The sequence below is a fragment of the Bubalus kerabau genome, chromosome 2 (assembly GCF_029407905.1).
Source record: "Bubalus kerabau isolate K-KA32 ecotype Philippines breed swamp buffalo chromosome 2, PCC_UOA_SB_1v2, whole genome shotgun sequence".
NCBI classification, from domain to species: Eukaryota; Metazoa; Chordata; class Mammalia; order Artiodactyla; family Bovidae; genus Bubalus; species Bubalus kerabau.
In genome coordinates this window covers 36,915,760-36,941,898 of record NC_073625.1, presented here as the reverse complement: position 1 = coordinate 36,941,898, position 26,139 = coordinate 36,915,760, and the positions used below count along the sequence as shown (strand labels likewise).

General features: G+C 40.5%; 1 long non-coding RNA gene across 4 annotated transcripts in view; it reads left to right on the top strand.

Annotated features, from left to right (window-relative positions):
* Positions 1–142: 142 nt before the first annotated feature.
* The window catches only part of LOC129643217 (uncharacterized), a 30,825-nt gene continuing 4,828 nt past the window's right edge, over positions 143–26,139 (top strand). Inside the window, exons 1-5 of one of the 4 annotated variants that reach the window (XR_008710163.1) lie at positions 318–788; positions 3,382–3,480; positions 7,693–7,797; positions 8,605–8,772; positions 20,562–20,802. This is a non-coding gene — a long non-coding RNA (uncharacterized LOC129643217). Of the gene's footprint in view, positions 240–317; positions 789–3,381; positions 3,481–7,692; positions 7,798–8,604; positions 8,773–20,561; positions 20,803–26,139 lie in introns of those variants that run through there. The other 3 variants (XR_008710162.1, XR_008710161.1, XR_008710160.1) reach the window with 3 other exon arrangements.

Genomic DNA, 26,139 nt, shown 5'->3' with positions numbered 1-26,139 from the left:
AACTCAGCTTTGACTTTGGGAGTCGTAAACCAGTCAGCAGCTGTCTCCACTTCTTCTTGATGTCTCTAATTGCCCTCCTTTGGATCCTTTCCCCATCAACTGTATTCTTCTGAAAGTACAGATCAAATAGATTTCACAAATTATTTCTGATATGAAAGCTTTGTTTGGGAGCTACTGTGAAGGATGGATTAAAAAGGGAGTTACATCTAAAATCTCAAAGCTCTTGGTGTAATTAAGAGGTGATGAGGCCTTGCTAGGGGGCGGGGGGAGGCAGGGGCAGGGTGGGGAGGGGAAGACGGGTGATTAGTAAAGGAACACTCTTGGCATTTGCCCAATCTGTGGCCTTGGCAAACACTGAAGGTCTTTGGGTCTTAATCCTTTTACTTCCAAGAGGAAAGCTGTAATGACTACCTTTCCTTATTGTTTTGAATATTAGAGGAAATACATTCATTTAGACTTAAAGGAAGTACTCCAGAAGTTGTAGTTATTACAATCTAGATTAGGAGCAATTGTGTTAAAAAAGGAGGTAGAGATAATGAAGGAGAAAAGAATGAAAAAGCCCTCCAAGATGTTTATCCAGAGAGACTGGGATAAGATTAATATACCTTGAATTATTTCTGGCCTTTGAGATTTCTGGCTTGTTCCTAACCTGCCACAATATATGGGATTTTGATTCTCATTTGGAAAAGCTACTGTTTTTTAAAAGATATAGTTTTGATAACACTGGCCTATTATTTGTCAGGTAACTGTGCTATCTATGTGTTTCTATGTGTAAGAAGATAATAAAGGTGGGTAGTGACTGGAGAAATTGAGAGTTCGGCAAAGGGGTAGGAGGAAGAAACACAGGAGTAGAAGGGGGAGATGGTTTTTTATTTTTCATTTTTTTTTTGATTCATAGCTTACACTTGGGTTTGCTCCAGGGTGTTTTTAAGTAGTGTACAGATTTCCTGCTGATTATTGATTCTGCTTTATAATATCTGTATTTTATCATAGTTTGTTGCCTAAAGTTGAGTAAGCAAGTGATAGATTTCTTTAAAGTGTTTGCTCTCCAAGAAGACATTGATTCCTATTATACTGTGGCTTAATTCACAGATACTTCCAGGGAGGACCTCTGTTCATTGCTCAGGTTCAAGGCTCTAGCCATTTATCCTTCCCTAGATTATTCTTGCCCAAAGGAGAGGTTTCACCAATAGAGCAGCAGGGTAAAGTCTTACATTATAAATAACAATATGATTTAAAATTTGCATTTCTCCCTGTCAGTACTCATGCTTCCAGCTTACAGTGACGTACCTTGTCAAATTTCTGTAATACATTCCATTGCCACTTTAAAAATATATATTAGAAGGACTAACACCAAGTATATACTTTCTTTTTTTTTTTTTAATTTTATTCTATTTTTAAACTTTACATAACTGTATTAGTTTTGCCAAATATCAAAATGAATCCGCCACAGGTATACATGTGTTCCCCATCCTGAACCCTCCTCCCTCCTCCCTCCCCATTCCATCCCTCTGGGTCGTCCCAGTGCACCAGCCCCAAGCATCCAGTATCATGCATCGAACCTGGACTGGCAACTCATTTCATACATGATATTTTACATGTTTCAATGCCATTCTCCCAAATCTTCCCACCCTCTCCCTCTCCCACAGAGTCCATAAGACTGTTCTATACATCAGTGTCTCTTTTGCTGTCTCGTACACAGGGTTATTGTTACCATCTTTCTAAATTCCATATATATGTGTTAGTATACTGTATTGGTGTTTTACAATAAGATTTCAATACCTTGATGCTTTCCGTTTTTGCCTCCCCCCACCTTTTGTATCTTTCCTGTAGATTTTGTAATCTACGTGCTCTGTATTCTCTTTCATCTTCCAAGTATCTGACATTCAAATTATACCCACGGTTTCAGTTGCTGGTGTAGAACATTCTTCAGTGTGTTTGCATCAGGGCTTTTAACATGTGTTTTGAAAAATTTACATAACCTGCCTTCACTTTCCTGTTTCCACCCACGGTTCAATTGACCAATATATTACACAATCTAGTCCTTCCTGTTTTCCTTAAATACTCTATAAAGTTTCCTCAGTACTGTTAACTGAGCTTTGGAATCTAAAAATCTTCCATTTTTTTTTTTTTAAAGTTGGCATCCCAGAATTTTTAATTCAAGAATTCTTGCCCTATTTTTAATTGACTTTATCAGAGCTAATTTGAATCTTGTTTCAGGTGAAGTTCCTGAGTGTAAGTGCTAAGTTGCTTTAGTCATGTCCAACCCTGTGACCCCATGCACTGTAGCCCACCAGGCTCCTCTGTCCATGGGATTCTCCAGGCAGGAATACTGCAGTGGGTTGCCATGCCTTCCTTCAGGGGATCTCCCTGACCTTTCCTTAATTAGTACAGTGAGCACAGGTATTTATTTCCTGACTTACTCTTGCCATTCAGGCCTTGAAAGTTTTGGTTGCATTTATTTGGGTTGCATTTATTAGGTATTGTCTCAAGAAACACCTGGAGAAGGCAATGGCACCCCACTCCAGTACTCTTGCCTGGAAAATCCCATGGACAGAGGAGCCTGGTAGGTTGCAGTCCATGGGGTCGCCAAGAGTCGGACACGACTGAGCAACTTCACTTTCACTTTTCACTTTCATGCATTGGAGAAGGAAATGGCAACTCACTCCAAGTGGGCTGCCCTCTAAGGGGTTGCACAGAGTCGGACACGACTGAAGCGCATTAGCAGCAGCAGCAGCAAGAAACACCAATCAGAAGTCTTGGATTTGATTCTTCAGTCTATTAACTGGAATGGACCATCAGCCTCTCCAGTGGTAGGGTACTTTCTCTGTGCCACTGAAATCCTTCCAGCCAAATGGCTACAGTTCCCTGTGTCTCCTCTATGATCATCTGATATATTTGTTTTGGTAGGGAAATCACATCCTGAAGATTTCACAATGATTGTTAATTCTAGTCATTTATAATTCCGGTTCCTTCTATTATATACCTCTATTTCAGAATTCCCTTCCTTAACTAACACTGAAACATTAGCTAGAAGGTGAGCTGGATCAAGAATACCCATGTTCTTCCTGTCCTCGGGAGGTGACCTCACTCTCTTGTTTACCCTGCAACCCTGAGAGATTACATCTTGTGCTTCTGATTCTCTCAATCAATCAATCAATCAATCTCAGATTAAAAAAAAAAGGCATATCATGTCATTCTGGTATAAATGTACCACTTTTTGTAATGAAAAACTACTCAGAAATTCCTAAGTTTAACACCATAGCAAACATAAACTTGACTTTTATAACTGAAGTTATTTTGGCTACTGTCAGAATAAATGTACTTTTAGTGACCATTCATGACTGTTTTTTTTTTTTTTTTCATGACTGTTGAAAATAGGGAAAGAGACAGGAACAGCAACAGGAGACCTCAGAGAGACAGACATGCCCCAAACTACACCTTCGGGGGAGCTGCCTGCAGGGATCTGGTTAAGAACAGGTGGGTAGATATGGGGATGTGCCTTTCAGCTTGTTTCTCCTTTCCTCTCCAGCCACTCCTCTGATCTACCCAGACAGTTTGTTCTAAAAGGTCTGGATTGGCTGTGGGGGTATATTCAAATTCATTGGATATTTGAACTGATCATCTTCTCACTTTCACTGTATAGATACATCCTGGGAAGAATTTCACAATATACAGAATATTTTATTTTAATGAAGCAACTAGAAAATCAGTGTAAAGAACTGTTTAATATTAACACAATCTATTACCAGAAATGCTGTGGAAATTCAGAAAAGAAGACATTGATTGGTATTACTTAGAATTTTCCAAATAATTTTCATACAACGGATAGGATACTAGTGAGACATAAAGAAATGAGATTTGGGGGAGGCAGTTGTTCTAGGCAAGGGGGACCACTCAAGCTAAGGCAGAGCTGGGACTTCCAGGGCACATGTTCAGAGGGTAGGAAGCAAGCCCGCGTGATTGGTTGGAGGCCCTAATTTGAGAATGGTAAGAAGTTGTATAGTGAAAAGCAGATTGAGTTAAAATCTTGACTATGAAATGAGGTGAGATGAGACCCAGTCATTCAAGGAACTAGATCTAACCCTACAGAGCACTACCAAAGAGTGTTAAAAGAGATGTGTCTTATAAATGTTAGTCTATAAGCACAGTACTGTACAGATTGAAACAGGAAAAAAATGATGATCTGGTCATGAGGTTGATGGTAAAAGTCTAGACTAGTGCAACTATTCTATTATTTATAAAGATAAAGAGATGTGAAGCACACTGCAAGGGGAAGAGCTAACTGTGCTTGGTGTCTGCAGGGGAGCCAAGAAGTTTGGGATGAGAAAATGGTAAGGAAATAAGAAAGAGTTCACAATGTTTAATACAATTTTCCCTTCATTTTCATTATAAATTTTATAGTTGGGGCAAACAGTCAAATGAAAAAAAAATTGTACTAGATCCTCCTGGAGAATTGAATGTGATTAAAGAAAGGGTCAATAGTTTCAAGATATGGATCAGTTTTGATTCTATAACTCAAGACCTAAGTTGTAAAATTTAGTCAATGATCCTGTTTACTTATACATTGAGTAGCACTTTTTGTGATTTGTATATTAAAGACAAAACACAATAAACTGTAACAAATGGGATTTCAAAATGTTGTTAGTGTTAGTTCATTAGTTCTATTAATTTTTTTTATTCCAATGAAAAACAAAAGCAGTATTCTGTTTCACTTATGCTGCATTAGTTTAGGACAAAGTCCTAATTTTCCAATTTTTTCCTTTTAATGTAAGAACACGGATCTGATTCCCTTTTCCATAACATTTTCTGTGACTGACTTTCTAACAAAGACCTCTGTGACTCTACTGCTCCTGGGGTGAGAAGGGGTTTCAGATAGAACCTTGACTGAAAGAGGAATTCTCTTGCTGCCCAAAAGACTGCACTTTTATAGAGAAAAATATCTTTTTTCTCTAAAATATTTCCTGTTACTCATTATCAGATACATACCTCACTGGGTAAGAGGGGTTAATAGCCATCTGCTTGCTGTCTTATTATTTCCTGTCAATTTAAATATAGGCAGGAAACATAATGATATCCCTAGATGCATTGCTACCATCTCCACTGACAGAGAGGAGGACATGATGAAACACTTCTATGCTGGTTCTCCCCAAACCAGGCATGAGTGCCGAGCTGCTTCAAACACTGCTGCTTTATTCCATTTATTCATCTAAGCTTAATGGAACAAAGTATACATGTAGGTATTGAGCATATTACAGATACACATGCTGTACAAAGAGATTTCAAAACTTACAGATCTGCTTCACTGCCTTCAGATGCGAGGAACTATCTTATTTGAATGATGAAAGTAGTTAACACTTACTAGGTAGCAGGGACCATGCTAAATATTTTTTAACATATTAACTCCTTTAAGCCTCACAATAACCCCACTTTATTATCCCCACTTTCCAGATGAGGAAACTGAAGCTCATAGAAGTGAAGTGACATTTCTAAGGGAAGTGACAGAAGCAAGATTGTTAAAGCCTGGCATTTGTTTTCAAGAATCCTGAGCTCCTTGAGCGATTCGTGCCAGGGTTGGAGACCAGTGCTTCTGAACAGGAAAAAAAGAGCTGCAGAGAGACCCAGCTATGATCACAGAATCCACAGCTCTGTCAAAGTCTCTGAGGGCCTCAGAAGCAACAAAGCTGATCTCTAGGGGACCAGGTGGATCTAGGATAGGAACAGAGGCCTCCAGGGTCGGTCACTGGTGGAGCCTCCCCATGTGATCAACTTTGGGTGAGTCTCCACATACCGAGGAATTTTGAGGACCTTGGAGCAGAAGGCCACCAACAGTTCTTGAGGTGGAATTTGCCACCAGGTGGTCAGAATGAGGCTCAGAGACTTCACTAATTTTGTCTTCAAGTAAGCAACATTGTTTAGCCCACAGGGTTTTGTGGATTCAGACTTAGCCTCATTTGAGTAGAATCAACTTTAGAGCCACAAACAATTCACTCTTCCACCACCTGCTTGTAAAAGGTCATCAAAAGTATCAAGTAGAACAAAAACAATCACAAATAGCTCTTTATTCAGGATGGGGAACACAGATACACCTGTGGCGGATTCATTTCGATATTTGGCAAAACTAATACAATATTGTAAAGTTTAAAAATAAAATTAAAACAAACAAACAAGCAAATAGCTCTCTAGGGCACTTCCCTGGTGGTCCAGTGGCTAAGACTCCAAATCAGATGCCCGGGTCCGATCCCTGGAACTAGATCCGGGAACTAGGTCCCACATGCCGCAGCTAAAGATCCCTAGTGGCACAACTAAGACTTGGCACAGCCAAACGTAAAAATATTTGGGAAGCAGTGCATGTGTTACACCTTCCCAGCTTTTCCACATCATCATTTTCCTCAAAAGCTAGGCTTTCAAGAATCAACCGGGTTTATTTTTAAGTAGAAAACACCATAAGTTAACAACATGAAAAAGCAACAGTATATCTCCTAAGGGTACTAACTCAGTTCAGTCCAGTTCAGTTGCTCAGTTGTGCCCAACTCTTTGTGACCCCATGGACTGCAGCACGCCAGGCCTCCCTGTCCATCACCAACTCCCGGATCTTGATCAAACTCATGTCCCTCAAGTTGGTGATGCCATCCAACCATCTCATCCTCTGTCGTCCCCTTCTCTTCCCACCTTCAATCTTCCCCAGCATCAGGGTCTTTTCACATGAGTCAGTTCTTCGCATCAGGTGGCCAAAGTATTGGAGTTTCAGCTTCAGCATCAGTCCTTCCAATGAATATTCAGGGTTGATTTCATTTGGGATTGACTGGTTGGATCTCCTTGCAGTCCAAGGGACTCTCAAGAGTCTTCTCCAACTCCACAGTTCAAAAGCATGAATTCTTTGGCACTCAGCTTTCTTTATAGTCCAACTCTCACATCCATATGTGACAACTAGAAAAACCATAGCTTTGACTAGATGAGCCTTTGTTGGCAAAGTAATGTCTCTGCTTTTTAATATGCTTTCTATGTTGGTCATAGCTTTTCTTCCAGGTACTAACTACCACAATGATATCTATTTTTACATATTATCTTTCACTTGCATAATTTCATGCATTTGCAGTCATGCCTTGTTGACTGTTCCATTTTTTTTCTGAGCCCATGAATGCTAATGCAGCAGATTATCTTCTAAACTAGAGAATAACAGAAATGATACTATTTAAATACTCATCAATTATTTGACTGATGCTCCCTCCACTCTTATTTATTTATTTTACTGCCACATGTCTTTTTTTTTTTTTCCTGAAATGCCTTGAGTTTTCCAAATAACCTGGGCTTTTTCAGATAGTTCAGACTTATTCTGGCTAAATAATAAAAGCAGCAAATTCCCCTTTCATGTTGTCACGGTTGTTCCTCCTCTGCTAAGAATTTGATGGAAAGAGTACAGAGTGAATAAGGCCTCAGTTCTAATCCTCTCCTCACCTACTTTTAGGAGTTTGTGTGCAGATTTACAAACCTTGTAAATTAATAGTTGGCATCAAAATGTGACTGCAAGTGGTGATCCTATGTACCTTACAAAATTGTCAGAATATTATCAAAATCTGATCAAAAACTTTTCAAAACATTTATATAGAACATAGATGTAAACTTTTGCATAGCTAAAATTATTTATCTTTAATGTAATTGCTTTGGTTTTTCCCACCTATCATTTCTAAGTAGCTCAACTGAATTTAAGAAATAACTGATATATGCAGCGACCTGTCAAGTGTGGGTACCATTGTCTGGAAGATGTTGAATCAGCTGCAGACCATCCTGAGATAGGTAACATCATCATTCATGGCATAGCACCAGTAGGTAGAGGGAATGCTTTAAATCCAAGTAGATGGACTACTTTCTATCTACTCAATTTTAGAAAAAGGTATTGAACTGTCATTAAGAAAAAATTGATAGCTATTGTATAAATTTCACAGATGTTTACTCCATTATCTTTTTTGTTATTTATGCAGAACTCATGTTTCACTTATGAAACAGCACTAAGTTGACCACAGAGCAACAGGAGTTACTAAGAGCAAGCTTTTGTGATCCTGTTTTTTTTCTTTTTCTTGTTTTAAAGAAATTATCACTGTCTTCTGTTGTTAGTCTTTGTGAACCTGACTGCTTCTAAAATGGCCTCTTCTTAATCAAAATTAAGGACATAAACATTGAACATAAAAGCAAATTAAGCGGGTGTCTTATCTTAAAATTACTTGATAGAATCATCTAGAATTTATCTTATCTCTAAAGGAATGAATTGGTTTAGTGGAGGGGCAGGAGGTTCTTTGATTGTTTTATTAGAAAATTTATCACAAACTTATATGTGAGTGATATTTGACTCAAGTGAAATCAGAGGGTTGCACATCAATCATAGTTCAATAAAAACGTAAAAAAAAATTCCTTTAATGAAATCAGAGGAGGAAAGTGACCTTAGAGACAGTGGTAGTTAACAATAAAAGGCCACAAATTACTTGACATTCCTGACATTGAAAAGCGCTTGGGACTGCTCTAATGAATAGAGTATGGTAGACAAGATACTGTGGTTTCCTACCTACATCATGAAAGGTTATGCTTTCTGTCTCTTTCTTTCTGGAGGAAGTCAGACATCAAGGAAGAGGTCCTGCTACCCTGAGACAACACACACTGGAGAGGCAACACCCAGCCATAGCCAGTCTCCAACGCAGCCACGTGAGTGACCCTCTGGGGCACCTCAGCCAGCTAGCCCCACCTGACATCTGGACTGCAACTGTATCCGAGTCCCAGGTGAGACCTGCCCAGCCAGCCGAGCCCTTCCCAGGACCCTGACACATAACCATGAGCAAAGGAAAATGAAATGCCCCTAAGCTTGGGGATCATTTTTCACACAATAATATTTGCTGGAGTAGTAGTCCTAAAGTTAATTTATGTGACCCTTAAGTAGACGGTAAGGCTAATATACAATATTCAAGCTACAAAAATTCCTGCTCTTGGTTTCATCATTCGTTAAACTTGTGATCTAGCCAAAGTGTCACTTAATGCCTTGGTTCCTTTGTCTATAAAATGTCCATCTCTTTAGAGTTGCTCTAAAGTTTAAGTGAGAATCCATGTAGAAATCCTTATAGAAGGGGGCAAGAGAAGCATTATCCTCCTATTAGACGTAACCGATAAGTGGAAATTATAATGCAAATATCTTATAATAGAGATGTGATATTAGTTTTTCTTACAGATCAAATTTTCAGAGAGATATTTAAGCTATTGCCTATTTTCCGTAATGATACTTATTGTTGGATCGAGGGAGTGAAAGAATACAAATTCAATCAAAGTACATGAAAGCATGTGCCTACTTAGAGTTTCATTTTCTTCTCTCTTCTTATTGTGATATTACTCTGCATGATGTATTATGGGTTTTAGGAGTGATCTGTATTCATCATAAAAATTCCCTTCAGTATTATTAGAGCCCATTGTGGGATGCTTAGGACTGTCTGAAAGTCATTCGTCATTCAGAATGTGTGATGAAACCACAGTTAGGCAGCTCCCAGCCACTGTCATATTTACACTTCTGGAAAACAACATAGGGAAACAACATTTGGGAAGGAAGTGACCTTGATGCTTTCATGTCATGCTATTGTGATAAATATCACCAACGCTAGAACTTTTTAACATCAATCCTATCGAGAATCAACTGCTACGACATCTGAAGAGCTACATCCCCACACTTTATTTCTGACTATTTCCCTTGGAATGTAAATGAGCTGTTTCTCGCAAGCGTGGTCCTTGATGTGACATTGGAGTGTACTTTCGTTTGCTGAGGTCTTTCAAGAGACAAAAAGCTGCAATCTTCAGACTGGGTTTCTGGGAATTATATATTAAAGAGAGAGCCAGACTTCAGTTTCTGTATAAGGAGGAGACTTGCTGAGTGAAGAAACTGAGTTGCCCCCTGGAATGAGCCTCATGGGTCTGAACGGCTGCTTCAAAAGGGTGTCCAACACATAGTGAGGCCAAACAGACCCAAACATGAGAGCTTGGAGGAGAAAAAGGTTTGCAGCAGGGCTGAGCAGGGAGAATGCAGCAAGGAGCCTGTGTCCACCCTTCCACTCCCCACCCCCAAAACCCTGAACTCCCCAAGGGGCTTTAGCAAACCATTTTTAAAGGCCAGGTGAAGGAAGGGTGTTCTCACTCACAGTACTCTGGCTGATTTTGAAGTCACAGGGCGGTTAACATTATCAATCCTTAGGCACCAGAAGGTCTAGGGGCTACATACTCATGACCATCAGGTAGGTAATGTCTTCCATTTGATGTTGGTTTTAGCAACTGAAAAACTCAGGAAATACACATGAGATACTATTATCTTCAGAGAAGAACTACAGCAGAGGATACGGGGCTAGGGTCTGTCCCAGGAAGACCCTTCAGAGTCCTGCTGGTCACAAGGGAAGTTGGGCTTCTCTGTCCTTATAGGTATTTACCATTTCCTAAGTCATAGATCAGAGAAGGCAATGGCACCGCACTCCAGTACTCTTGCCTGGAAAACCCCATGGACGGAGGAGCCTGGTAGGCTGCAGTCCATGGGGTCGCAAAGAGTTGGACACGACTGGGCGACTTCACTTTCACTTTTCACTTTCATGCATTGGAGAAGGAAATGGCAACCCACTCCAGTTGTTCTTGCCTGGAGAATCCCAGGGACGGGGAAGCGTGGTGGGCTGCCATCTATGGGGTCGCACAGAGTTGGACATGACTGAAGCGTCTTAGCAGCAGCAGCAGCAGAGTCATAGATTACACAGGATAAAGAGGAGATACTGGTTTCTCATCATCCTGGTGGTGATGCTGTCTTACATTTGTGTGAGTGGGGAATCATGCAGTTTATCTATACTGCTTGTGTGCTTGCCACCTTTTTCCTGAAAGCAATAGAGAAAAAAAAAAGCCAAAATCGCCCTTTGTCTAGAATCTTTAAGACAGTGCCAACTCTCATGTTGGAAGAGTAGAAATTATTTTATTAAGTGTTATTGTTTTCCAGTACCAAAACTAGTTCTTCAATGCAAAGTACAAAGTGTGAAACTTTCTTGTAAAAAAAAAATCCTCCATGATTCTGGGAAAGAAGAAAAGCGAAATTACAGGAATTCAGAGGCCCCCTAATTTGGAGGCTTGTTATTTATCCCAGGCTTATTTCTCCTTCTTCTCTCCTGCTGGCCCTTCCCCCACTGTAACCAGTCTCTCATGGCCAAACACACTCTGAGACTTAACACAAACTACTGCCACTGCTAGGAATGCACTTTCCTGAGGTTCCAACAGTTGAGAAAGCCCTAACTTCTCTAAGTACTCCATTGAACTCTAATTTCCAAATTTTCCGAAATGTTCTCCAGCCAGAATTCTATGTCCCTCAGACATACCTCCAGGGAATCTGTTTATACTTCTTATCAGTTGTTTCTTGTCAACTGTATTTTATCATTCATTATATTCTGTGTTTGAAATTAAAGATGCTTAGTATGTTGGTTGCCAAGAATTGTAAAAGATCTGAGATTTTGTCTCAATACAATCTAACAAGTGTGCCTTAGCAGTTTCATGACTTGCTGGAAGACATGAAACTCCTGGGTCAGAAACAAAGGACTTCATTATCCACAGATAGAGCAGTAGCCAGAGTATCTGTATGTGCACCATTTCTCTGAACCCTGAATCCCACCAGGTGCCTTGAAGAAGGTAGGTGTTGCCTGCGTAGGCAGTAGGTTGCATAATGGAAAGGAAACCACGTCCTTTATAATGAGCAGTTAGTCCACCCGACGTTTGCCCAGAAGAACACATTATTTTTATTATAGTGGATGGTACACAGATATGCCCTTGCTGCAGAGACAGCTCTCTCTGCTGTCTTCCAAGTCCGTTCACTGTGCAAACCTCCCAGGAGGCAGCCAGCACCTCAGCTCTCCAGACACCAAGAAATGTGGCTGATTCATGGAATAGTCTCCCAATGTAAGTTTCCTCCATTTTGCTCATAAGTCTTTCTGTCTGTTCATTATGGCCTTATAACCTAGGAAGAATGTCTTATTCATATTTTTAATAGAATAAATATTGTTTCTTGAAGAACGTTCATCCAGCCTTCTGAGTAAATGGAGTAATAGAACAAGGGTGTTAAGAATCTCCTCTGTCTACACCCTAGATTTTAAAAGAATCTACTTTGCTGATAGCAGAATGGAAACCAGTGAGTATGTATTTCAATGTTGAGCATACAGCCTCCCTATTATACTTAGATTTTCTCTTTGGGGATGATTTACTCTTAGGGCTTCCAAATTCTATTTCATCCAATCCTTGCCACAAGCAAAGTGCCTCCTACTTTCTTATTCCCAGCTTCATCAAGACCCGAGCCCAGGCAAAGAAGGTTCATTTCACCAGGGTGTAAATACTGATGACAGCTTTAGTGTTACCCATCTGAGACTGACAGTAAGCTAAACAAGAAGGAAATATAAGTTGGGTAAATGTGAGCAATTGCAAGCTACCCTAATTAATAGAAATGTTGACTGTTGTTCCTGAAATCGTACATTCACACTACACTGATGAACATCTGCCTTTCCTATGTGTAGGAGTAAGCTTGGGAAATGAGTCCCAATGATACAGGGACATAAGTTAATATTTAAATAGTCAAGAGCAAAAATACAGCACTGTGGCTATCACATAAGCCTTAGCTTTTCCATTTGAAAGCAGGTATAAAGTAACACCAAATAGTTTTGAATCACAGACAAGAAAAAAATACTTGTTCCTGCCAAGAGAAACATTTGGTATAATCTTTTTCTAAGGAAAAGTTTCTGCATAGCCGCAAACATTTTTTTTTTTTTAATGAACATTGAGAGTGCCAAGAGAGTTTGAAAGGAAGCATAATTATTACTTAGAGACCAAAAAGGAAGATGATTATCTTTTAACAGGAGAAATATGCCTGAGTATGAGAGGTAACTAGGTGGATTTTATTTTTAAAAAAAAAAATCAAAGAATGCCTAGGGCACATACGACATTATATTTAATATAACATTTGCATGGAAGTTGCCACAATTCCCAGAAATGCTTTCAGTAGCATGTCATTTTGCAGCTTTATATGTATAGAGACGATTATGACAATTATTGGCCAATTTTAGTAATTCATATCCACCGCAAAATATCAAACCCTGCAGTTTCCACGCCCAGCTTCACTCAACATTCAGATCATTTCAACGTTACCACCTTGGGGCAGACCTGTGATCCCCAACCTAAACCTGCAACTAGACACTACCCGTCAGTCTGAGGGATCTCACCGCTATGATGGTTTACTGATAACGCCTCCCTCCGCAGCCTGCCCACATCCCTGCCCCTACACATACTCTGTGAGCTTCACTGGGGTTGAGCCATGCTGGTTCCTTCATAGCTCCATCTCCTGGGCATAGGAGATGCCCAGAAAGATAAAGATAAAGAAATACCCAAAGGACGAATGGGTCCCTCGTTTTACTCTTTAGGGCTCCGCTTTCAGACCTCTTTCCGTTCATAGGGTTCTTGGTAGCTGTCAACTCTTCTCAGCAGTGTGCTGGCAGAGGGTGTTTACTCTAAACCCATAGACCACAGGTGACATCTTGGTCTGGCGAAAGGGGAAGAAGGCCTTTTCACACTTGCAGTCACAATGACTGGAGTTTTCTCTTTCTCGTGATTTTCCTTCTCTTCATTTGTTCCTTGGTTTTCACTTTTTCCTGAGTGTAGAGCGCATCACTCCTGGCTGCCCTTGGACACCTTGGCAGTTCTTCCAGTTCACAAACCGCCTTCCTGTCCGCCTTGCCTCCTGCTGCCATCATTCAGGCCCCAGCAACTTGTGTGTGGTGTTTGCTCCCAGACGCCTTCCACACGTGCACTCACATGGTGTGTCTGTAACATGTCTTGTACATATTGTGATCTGATAAGTACATAGAAAAGAGTGATAAGGGGCTGGAGAGAATGCAGGACTATGGGTTCTCACTTTTCAAAAGCAAATATTAATTTTATAAGGGCAATTTCAGAAAATAAATCAAATTTTTCTATTCAGTGTTTGGGTTAGGTCCCATAAAATTTGAGCTCTATCAAATCTCAGATTATTTGAGCCACATCAAGTTTTGGATTGGTCAGTCTTTCTGGACCTGGGCAGAATTCTGGTCAGGAAAAATATCTATGCATCCCTCTCATGGTGCACTCCACAGAATGCATGTATTTTGTTTGCTTCTGGTATTATTTCTAGCACAGATTGTACTCCCATCCTTCCATCTCCCTCCACTCTTGCTAAGTTCCTGCTCCTTTCACATTTTCTGCAGAAGTGGATTTCCTGAAGGAAAAATCAGGGGGCAAGCAAAGTGCTATTAGCACAGGAATTGACCTAGGACGGAGCCACGCATTTTGCAACTGGATCTGGAATCCATCTCCGTGTAGATCACGGTCTGCTTCCCTCTGTGTCCCCAGGGTTTTCCTGACTCATCTTGCAGATCAAACTGGTTCCTGGGAGCCTGAGGTGTGTTGTGAAGGACAGAGAAGGATGTGTTTAGGGTTAGCCCCACATACAGAAAAAGTTACTTAGCACTGGCAAGTTTTCCTCACTGCTCGGCAAGCTTTCCTCCTTTTCCTTATTTATCTATGCTGTTTTTTTTTCCCCAGGTATGTTTCTAACACTCAGAGAAGTTACCAGTGGTTTCCTGCTCTGTTTTCTCATCAGTTTTCTCATTTCTTTCTCATCAGTTTCATCTCCCGTTTCTGTTCTCTAAACCTAAGGCAGTAAGATGACTGTCTGGTCTCTTCTTGGCTCTCATAAAGCCTCATTAATTTGAAGAGACTGCTATGTTGCAAATAGGGAGGCCTCTTGAGAATGATTGTTGGGTGGGTAAACAGTGGTGTGTGCTGCAGGAAACTGATGAATTGAGGCCTGAGGATATTGTTATAGACCAAGGGAATGCCAAGAGGAAGGCAAGCCAGGAATTCTCATCTGAGAAGGTTGCATTTGTGTTGAAATACCAGTAATCAACTAAATAGGCCTCAAGACTATTTATATTTGTGGAAATTCTTCTGTAAATAAAGCAAAAAGTATATTCAATATGGTGCTGAAAATAATTCAGAAGTTGTCATTTCTGACGAAAAAAAAAAAAGAACAAATCTAGCAACCAGCAGTCCTTATCTAGGAAAACTCCAGATCCACTATAGCAGGTCAGAAACATTTGCTGTCTTTAGTTTTCTGTTCTGTGAAGAATTGGAAGGGCCCAGTTTAAACCACAACACCCTGTCTCAAGGCTTTATATCACCATGATATCCCAATATCATACAAAGATACGGTATATAATCCCTTACACAAAGAACTCAAATTTAACACCCAGTCATCCCTTTCTGCCTGGTCCTTATAAATAATCATCAAGTTTCCTGTTAAATCTTACCTCCATAAGTAGGTTCTTTATCTCACAAAGTTTAGAGGGATGTATCCTTGCCTCAAAAATATGGATAGCATTTTACACTTTTACAAAATTTTTGTTCTTTGAACTAGATTTGAACATTTTATATTTTAACGGTGATTCAAATTCTCTCAGTGTGGTAAAAAGATAAAGGTTGTTTACCAGGAAACACAGGAAACCTTTATGTTTAAAAAATAATAAGCTATTATGAAACAAATACTGAACTCAACTTCACCAGATGACTCTGAAAGATTCATGAGTACTTAAGACTTCATCAGTAATTTACAACACAAAAAAATAAAACATGAAGACATGCATTTTCTGCAGATATTATCCAGTCATTATCTCAAATCTCTCTCCATGTGGCAGTAAGACCCTGGTCTTTCTGAGACATGATCGACTGCCTAATAGTAAGAAAAAATAGAAGGGATCAAGTGTCATGAAGCAAACCTTCCAATAACTCAAGTGTGGAATGAAATCGGGTAGGACATCACACTGACTTTCTCAATTTATGTCTCTTTTAAAAACAAAAGTTGACATTTGCATGGTAGTCTTTCAGAAAATTTGGCAGAAAAAAATCCAACTTAGTTATTTCAGAAGAATTCTACCTCTCTTTAAAAAAAGCTCTTAGAGACCCATCAATGATAAGAAATATCTTTCAAGGCCTCCCTCAAACACTGTCACATTTACCGGGTGACACTTTCTTCTACTTCTCATAACTTATCTGACACACTAGCATATCAGCAATATACTACAGGGAAGATAATTGGAATCAAGAAAGCTAATCCACCTTTCTGCTTCAGCTGTCAGAGAGGAAAAAAAAATGAAGTCACAGCAAATACTTTTAAAAGCACAACAGTGGAATGTCAATTCCCTGACTCAGCAGCCCAAACAGAAATGGCAAATCTATTCACAAAGCTGTAAGAACCTGCCACAGCTGGTGTTCAGTGGCATAATATGCTTTTATAGCTAACTTGAATGGAAGTCGTAGGAAAGAGCGATGTGACAGACCCCTCGCCCCAACCTCCAAGGAAGGCTGCAAGGCACTGCACACCCGTCTGGCATCCAATAAATCCAGCTGAGTTAAAGCATAAATCTAGGACTCCGGTCTAATAGAGCAAAAGTTTCAAGAAAGTGATTTCAAGTGTAATAAAGGACAGTGACTTCCAAATAAATCTGGTCGAAAACTGTGTTGCTTGGCCACAGAGTTAATCAGGGAGCCAAGTGGGTGCAGTCCAGGTCTTAACCCCGTAATATTCACACACCCTCGTTCTCCTTGTGTGGCAATGCAGATTCCTAAGCATCACACAGAAGCAAGCATGCTGATTACAGAAACCTCTCTGAGTGGAAGACAAAAAAAAAAAACAAAAAAAACTTGACGATGAATATATTGTTCCTGTTTATATCATATCAAAAAAGTGAATCTTTGAAGGTATAATTATTTTTCTAAGGACAGTTCTCACAAGAAGTTTTCTCTTCCTCCTTCTGTCTGTCTCTTTCTGGATATTGAGTCTCTGACATAGGCACGTCTGCCCACCTTACCAAGATGCATGACATGCTGTCCCAAAAGCTGAAGAGTATTTTCTTATGGTGAGGAGAATATCCAGATATCCACCAGCTAGCAGCCACTGTATGAGGCAATGCCCTTCTTGAAAGGCAGTGGAAAGCCACAGTGGCTATCAGCTGCTGGGCGCTTTCGGTCAGTCCCACCCACTGTAACTGCCTCTGACCTGGCTGAGTAAGTGGGTGGATGTAGTTAGATTCTAAAATTGGCTCATCAAAGTCCAGAAGTTGAAATTTTTTTAATGTTCAAGTATCTTTATTTTGTTTTCTACTTTGACTCTGAAGCACTTAAAGGGAAAGAATCTAGGAAAAAAGATTTTTAAATGAAATTTTGAAGTTGAACATTTTGAAGACTGGGTTCAGGATCCTGCCTGTTGTCAAGATGACACCCTGTTATCACACTTGTGCAAAACACCCAAACACAGATTATTGCAGACTCATTCACAACCTGCCATGTCTTACTATTTAACTGTCATGTACCGATATCAACAGAGACCAGTTTTTGCTACTAAAAAATGTTTTCACTGTGCAAGTTTTAGTGTAATTAATTTTTTCCTCTAACCTCAGGCTTAAGAGAGCAAGGTCTTTGTGCCTATAGAGACCTCTAAGAAGCCTGCCCTCCCCTGCCCTTTACACATTAAACCACCCTCATCAGCCACCTTAGCTAATGGAATATCCTATATGTTTGCAAAATTCTCTTATGATCAATTCTAAAGTTGTTCCATGGAAGAGTTTTATTGCTTCCTACCTTCTTTCTTTTATATGAAGATATCTATTGATTTCCTACTAACATTAAAGCATTACACTTGAAACTGGGGAGAAAACTTAAGACAGAAATAGTTCTCCATCTTATCATCCAGGAGGGACAATTATAGGCCATAATAATTTAGGGTGATTATTTGTGTTTAATGTGATTGTTCAGGAACCCTTAGGAAGGACACTTAACTGGACTACAGTAGTGAGGGAAAGCTATGCTGCCGCTGCTGCTGCTAAGTTGCTTCAGTCATGTCTGACTCTGTGCAACCCCAGAGACGGCAGCTCACCAGGCTCGCAGTCCCTGGGATTCTCCAGGCAAGAACACTGGAGTGGGTTGCCATTTCCTTCTCCAATGCATGAAAGTGAAAAGTGAAAGTGAAGTCGCTCAGTCGTGTCTGACTCTTAGCCACCCCATGGACTGCAGCCTACCAGGCTCCTCTGCCCATGGGATTCTCCAGGCAAGAGTACTGGAGTGGGTTGCCATTGCCTTCTCCTGAGGGAAAGCTATGACAAACCTACAAACCTAGACAGCATATTAAAAAGCAAAAACATCACTTTGCCAACAAAGGTCCATATAGTCAAAGCTGTGGTTTCTCCAGTAGTCGTGTAAGGATCTGAGAGTTGGACCATAAAGAAGGCTGAGCGCCAAGAATTAATGCTTTCAAACTGTGTGCTGGTGAAGACTCTTGAGAGTCCCTTGGACAGCAAGGAAATCAAACCAGTCAATCCTAAAGGAAATCAACCCTGAATATTCAGTGGAAGGACTGATGCTGAAGCTCCAATAATTTGACTACCTGATGTGAAGAGCCGACTCATTGGAAAAGACCTTGATGCTGGGAAAGACTGAGGACAGAAGGAGAAGGAGATGATGGTTTAGATGAGGATTAGATGGTTAGGTAGCATCACCAAGCCAATGGACATGAGTCTGAGCAAACTCCGGGAGATAGTGACGGACAGGGAAGCCTGGCGTGCTGCAGTCCATGGGATCACAGAGTCAGACAGGACTTAGCAACTGAACAACAGCAGTGAGGGAAAGCACTCTGTTAGAGGTGACGGCCTTTACTGTAGGAGGAGGGGAGGCAGAGGAATGATCCTGGTGAAGAAGGTCTGGCTGGAGACAGAATGTGAGGAGTGGAGACTTGTGAAACCTGGGCTTAGTGGTGTGAGCAGGGACCGTGGTACAGATTAGCTAGCCCTCTATCCTAGCACTGAAGTAATCACTTGAGATTTACACATGCCGTCACATTTGGGTTTGTGAAAATTTGCTCTGGAGTTTGGAGACTGGATTAGAGAAGAGCCTTGAATCCAGTTTAGAATATCAATCAGTTCAGTGCCTGTTAGAATAATCCACATGGAAGAAAGTGATGGCCAAGCTAAGGAACTGCTGCTGCGAATGGAGAGAAACATACAGATTTGAAATATTTAAGAGGTAAATGTGATTGGCTCTGTGTGATGACAGACAAGTGTCGAGGTCTTGAGCAACTAGGTGAATGGTGTTGTCAGCCCTTGAGACAGGAAACATGGTAGGAGGGACATGTTCGGTGGGAAAAGTGAGTTCCGTTTGTACTGGACGAGTCTGAGATGACTGTGGGGCATCCCAGTGGAGCTTTCCAGGAGGCACGTCAGAGCTTCCTGCTATGTTAGCAGAATACAGTATGTAATCACTGTGACACCAATTCCAGGTCGTGTTGTGGAATTCTTTGATTGCTGGCTTTCTTCTCCATTCGACAGTAAGCTCTCAGAGGGCAGAATCTTGATCTGTTCTGACTCACCATCGCATGCCCCTGACCTAGCACAGTGCCTGGTAGATGGTCGGAGCTCAAGACATGTTCCATTCATCCTGTTCCCTGTGGGAATAAACTGCTGCCATTTGTATGCAATAAGTGACAAAACATTTAGCAAGTTCAATGTTCATTTTCTCCAGTTGTTAGCTTCCTTTTGGATTTTAACTCTGATGGTATGTGGCTAAGAAATCAACTATTGCATTAAGATGTCTTCTTAAGTTTCCATTTGCAGACTCTTTCAACTTACATGACAGTTGCTTATCTATTGCTGTGTAAGAAATCCATGCAAAACTTAGCTGTTTAAAAACAGAAGTTAAACTTTTTCTGTAAAGGGTCATATAATGAATAATTTAGAAATCTCTGTTGCAATCACCCCACTCTGCCCTTGTCGTACAAAAGCAGCTATCGACAGCACACAAGTAGGGGAGTGCATTTGTGCCCACACAAACTCTGTTGATGGACACCGACATCCCAACATTATAGAATTTTCTTGTGTCAAAAAACATTATTGTCATTTTAAGTTTCTTCCACCACTTAATAATGTAACATCCCTTCTTAGCTCACAGACCGTAGAAAAACAGACAGTGGGCTAGATTTGGCCCAAGGGCCAACAGCGACATTTATATTATCTTTATCTGGGGAAGTGGAACCATAGTCAGGAGCCAGGCTACAAGAATAAGGAGCTTTAGTTGGGGTCTTAAGAATTGCAGTTCTGGAGACACAAACTCAGGAAAAACCAAGAGAGGCTTCCAGGGAAGGGAAGAGTCAGGGGCTTATAAAGACAAACGCCACAGAGGTGTTAAAGATGCCTGGCAAAAATCATGATTGACATGTCAGGAAATACTTGTCCTTAGGGAATCAGCAGGCACTTTAGGGTAGGGGTCTGCTAAGTATCTTGAGTTCCTGGCAGATGTTCTAGATGCCTTCATTAGGATAGTAAATGGTCAGAAGGCCAGATTCCCTCCAGGCTGAGAGGCGTGAGTCATAGTCTCTCAGTGAGCTTCCAGCTCCATTCCAGAGAGCTCTGTAAGCAGTACTGACTCCTCTTCGATTTTTCTACTTGCAGAAGGAAAGAATTAAGACAGACCTCAGCGGGGTGATTCTCCTGCCCATCTCAGTGTTGAGGAAAGCTGCTTGGTAGCACTTGGCTTTGGCTGTGCTGGCTTGGAGGATCTTAGCCTTATTCAGACACCTGGCACCTTGGTGGGAATGCCTGGGGAGAGCTGGGCTCAGCTGGGATGGTGAATGCAATCACTGAACTGACTTCCAGAGAGCTTCAAGACGAGCCATATGCATCCTGGCGGAGGGTAAGCCATGTTCCATGTGTAAAGTGAGTCAGGCTTTGAGAGGATGGATGACGTTTATCAGCAGGAACAGAGTAACATGGTGTCCACTTCTTAGTTTCCTAAGAAAGCGCTTATGCTAATACACACTGTTGGGTTTTGTACAACTGTTTACTTTTCATCTGATCCTTTGCTATTTTTCTCCATCCTTCAATTGCCTTTCCTTTTCAGTTCAAAACAAGCCTGCAGAGTCAATGCTGAAGCATAATCCTGTATTAATTTATGGGCTGTGGTGTGGCTCACCAGAAATGAAACGCTCTGGTCCCATGAAATCCTAATCACTCTCCCAGCCAGCAGGTGCCAGAGTTAAAGCATTTCCAGGGAAGTGAACAAGAACATTTAATAAGACCAGGGCTGGGGACTGGTTGCATTTTAGTCAGGGAGAGGGAAGTGCTGAACCGCTGATCAAAGCTTAGCCGGGGGAGGCAACTCTGTTTGGCTTCAACTCAGTGGTAAAGGCAGTCACTTCAAATCCATGGTCAGTTCAATTCAATTTATGAGAGACTTACCCTGTTATTTCTGTATTGCATACCAAGCAGAGAGGATCTGAGCAGGCTTATGAAAAATCTCCCAGGTAAAAGAGAGAATATAAAAATTGTGCCCTGTGTGAGTACTTTCAACTACCCCTGACCCTTTGAGCCCTTCTCCCAAAGTAGATCAGAATCTCAGAAGAGGAGAAGGGCCTCTGTGGAGGCCTGTGTGTCTGGGGTGGATGGCTCCCATCCCAGCCCTGCAGAAGAGTTCTCTCTGATGCCAGAAGAGTGTGGGAAAGCCCTTCCTATTAACTGCTGACCGGGAGTAGCTCGAGTAAAAACAGGTTTTGGGAAAACTCAACTTGGATGTGCTGGGATTAATGAACTTCCTGAATATACAAATGGCTATGGAAGGGTTTTCTAAAATCTAAGAACAGTGCACAGAAGGACATCTTGAAATTCATTGCAAAGCCAAGATAAGGTATAATATGCCTTAAAGATGAATGTAATTTAGTTTAGTTTTGATTGTCAATTATGCCAAGGCAAAACAACTTCTCAAAGCTGGTAAAAATTTTACATGTCTCCTAATAGCAGATGGAAGTTATACCCAATAGAGTGTAAACCAAAAATAATAATCAAAAATTTGCTGATGTAGTATTAGATTCACCTTGGCAGGAACTATATCTTCTTAATGATGTTCAATGTATAGTGATGTTAGACTCAGCTTGTTTCCCTGAATTCATTCTTATGGTGTCAGGCAGAAAACTACCCATTTTAATTTTTAGTTTAATCTTGGTTTTGAATGTCAGTTTTATTTTAAAGGGATTTAAAAAGAGATGTGAATGAAATAGCTCATCTAATGCATAAGTATGATAGCATAGAAAATTTAGAATTAAACTTAAACATTGGCTGTAGTACCACTTTTAAGTTGCATACAGTATTTAGAAATATTGATACATTTAATTGCAAATATAGTAATAGTCATCTTAGCCAGTCAGGCTTTGCAAAGATGTACACAGGAAAGCCTGTGAGACATTTGTGTATGTTGTGATATAAACAGGGAAAGGGCTGGGAAGATGTTCACAAGGTTTGAGTAAGAAAGAAAGGAAGAAGGTGAGGGAAGATTTTGAACTGGGCCAATACATACTCAGACAATAATCCAACAGGGAGAGGAGAAAGAGATGGTGTCTGTGTGGCAGGAGGTGTCTGTGTGTTTTTTGTTTATTCTTTCTCACTGGCTAATGAAATGATAATGAATTGTCTAGATCTGTAAGACGACAGAAGGAAACCCTTCAGGGGCTTTTGTGTTTGATGCCTTCTGTTGGTCTACCATGAAAGAATAGCTACAAGAATATTTAACAAGTGAAGTCCTCCAGTCTCCTTCCTTCTTTCAACCAGTTTTGTGAGAATCATAACACAAATTATTCAGTTTTAAAAAGCAAAGCTGTTCAAGAATACGACTGCTAATGGAGCACTTGAAAGCCATCCTTATTTTGACAAGCCTGGTTCAAATAGTATTTGTGGGCACAAGAGCATGGTTTGTTTTTATCTGCATCCAGACAACTTATCCCAGGAAAAGTTTTGTGCATGATTTTTTAAAAGAAATACCATCTAGAGTTTTGACAGTGTTCTCGGCTGATAATCCTTAACCAATTAAAGTGGACCCACCGGAGACCTTGTTCATAAAAGATTTACCAAAAAGTCACAGTGTAGTTGAATTCAAAATGAAGAGTGTAAAGATAAGTGAGCATTTCTGAATAATAACCTATTCAGTAAAAGACAAAACATATCACTTCAAAATACAATGGAACAGCATTTAAAAAGATATCTTGGGAGACATTTCTCTCCCCTAACAACTCTTTAGAATAAACAGATTTCTTCAGGGTTACTTTGAAAGACGGAAAGCACTTAATAGGTAATTGGGTCGACAGTCGCCCTGTTTTGAGACAACATTCCAAGGATCTGTACGTCTTGCCCCCAAGCAACAGCAACGTTTTGATAATTTGAAAAACAGGAATGTTAGCTTGATTGTTTCTAGCCTAACTGACTCTAGTAGAGGAGGACTCCAGTTTATTTATTTCTGAGGGATATTGCATATCAAAGCTTGGAGTAACTCCATTTGCTGCCACTGATAACTATTTAGTTCTTAGTATATGATGTTACTTTTGCAGGATTTGATCATTTATGTTTATTTTCTTCAGTTGGGGGCAGTGGCAGTAGGAGATGAGGTCTGTGACAGGAATTGAGATCCATAGAATCACAGGGTATTGGTGCTGCTGGAGAGAGTGGGCAAGGGCCAGGAATTAAAAGAGATTCCGTTTCTGTTGTATGCCAGACACTGTGGTAGGTGCGTCACAATTTATGAACAGCACATGTATTGACAGACGTAATTTGACAGATGTGGAAAAAGACTCGTCAAGGAATTTCTCCAATAGATAATGTGGTGGCGGAAAAACAATTCGTTTTGCTGTTGTTGTTCAGTCGCATTTAGGGCTATCAAACCCCAGTGTCATGTTCTTTCTGATTCACAAGGCTAACTCCTCTGGGAGGAAATTTGGCATCCTCTGGCTCAGCACTGCTAAATTCTAAATTGATATGAGTCATTGAAGGTCTTGAGAGAATGTGGATTCTGAATCAGTAGGCCTGGGGTGGGGTCTGAGAACCTGCATTTTTAATTAGCTCCCAGATACTGCTGATGGCATTGGTTTGGCTTCCTGGTAAAAGGGTCTCCAATACAACACTGCTTTAGCATCATTAGAATCATTGTCTGACATTGCTTTTATTCTGAACTCTGGTTTAATTTTTAATCAGCCTTTATTACAATAAATGGAACAAGAGAGCAAGACAAGTGACACTGGTTTTATTTGGGAATGCAAAGAAGCCTTTTGACATTTAAGGTGTTTAAGGATTTTGCACAAGTTAGAAAGAAATGGAGACAGATTGCTAGCAATTGAAAGGAACTTTTTCCACATCTACTGTAATATCTGATTTTCTCATAATATCATATGTTGCCATCCACATTCTAGAAACCAAATTTTAATTAAAGAGAATACATGAACAACCACATCTAATGAACAGCATAGAGAGGTCACAAGTTTAAATCAGCTGACCAATGCTTTAGTGCACTGTCCAGGCATTAGAATTGTATGACTTCCTGTCCCTTTAACTCAGACGCAAATAGGTTGATAATGGCAGCTTTAACTTTCCCCATTATATCCAAGTTGAATGTGCCAGTGATTTTATCCTTCAAGTGGCTATGCTTTTTCAAATACTGAAATATGGCACTTCTTTGCTGGCTGACCCCGGATTGTGTAAGAAAAGATTTATCTTATAGCACCTATGGGGCACAAGCAATTCATAGACATGCAATTTTCATGGGCCTTGCCATCTTTTTTAACTTCCTGAGGGTCAAATATATACACATAAATAGCATAATACTCAAGAAAACAAGCAAAAAATTTAAATGGTTTTTTAGAAGCACTTTTAAAGGTCTAGGAATCTTTTTTAAAAAGACCAATAAAATGACATAAATAGGTCTTAATCTGTTTTCATAATTAGCATCCAATTAAGATATGTCATCAGTTTTTATTCAAATGAAGTTAATTAAACTATTAAGATACTGAGTTCAATTATGTCCTCAGGTCCAAATTCAGTCACCAAGTATCAGATATAATGATACTTTAATAAAAAGAACTTCTGCTTTTGAACTGTGGTGTTGGAGAGGACTCTTGAGTCCCTTGGACTCCAAGGAGATCCAACCAGTCCATCCTAAAGGAAATCAGTCCTGAATACTTATTGGAAGGACTGATGCTGAAGCTGAAACTCCAATACTTTGGCCACCTGATGTGAAGAGCTGACTCATTTGAAAAGACCCTGATGCTGGGAAAGATTGAGGGCAGGAGGAGAAGGGGACGACAGAGGATGAGATGGTTGGATGGCATCACTGATTCAATTGACATGGGTTTGGGTGAACTCCGGGAACTGGTGATGGACAGGGAGGTCTGGCGTGCTGCGGTTCATGGGGTCGCAAAGAGCAGGACATGACTGAGGGACTAAACTGAAAAGGAACTTCAACAATTAAAAATTATGAGCTTTAAAAGTATGTTACAGTCTAGGTATGATATGTCAATTAAAAATGTCTTATGCTTATTATTTGTCTCTTGAAACCAAAAGGAATCATTTGAGTGCTGATATTAGAAATAGATACCTTTTTATGTGCATATAGTGTACATGTCGGAGAAGGCAATGACATCCCACTCCAGTACTCTTGCCTGGAAAATCCCATGGACGAAGGAGCCTGGCAGGCTGCAGTCCATGGGGTCACGAAAAGTTGGACACGACTGAGCGACTTCACTTTTCACTTTCATGCATTGGAGAAGGAAATGGCAACCTACTCCAGTGTTCTTGCCTGGAGAATCCCAGGGATGGGGGAGCCTGGTGGGCTGCCGTCTATGGGGTCACACAGAGTCGGACACGACTGAAGCGACTTAGCAGCAGTAGCCGCAGCAGTGTACATGTACATGTCTAACAACTTCAGGTCAGAGTTCTACAAGAGTAAATCAGGATCAACTAATTTGCTAGGGAGCGACAGGCTGTGAAGATTTTCAAATTTATTTTTCTGGTGGTACGTGGTTGCCTAACATGTTAACGGACGGCAAACAAGAAACACAGGCATTTCACCTTGATATAAATAAATATACTCTGAGTTTCAATCTGGCTTCTTTTTCCCTGTTCCAAGGCCCAAGTAGGAAGTTCAACAAATCATCACACCTTATGGGAACCCACAAAAGTTAAGATTTTCCCTGCTGCTCTGAGTGTGAGGCTGGAT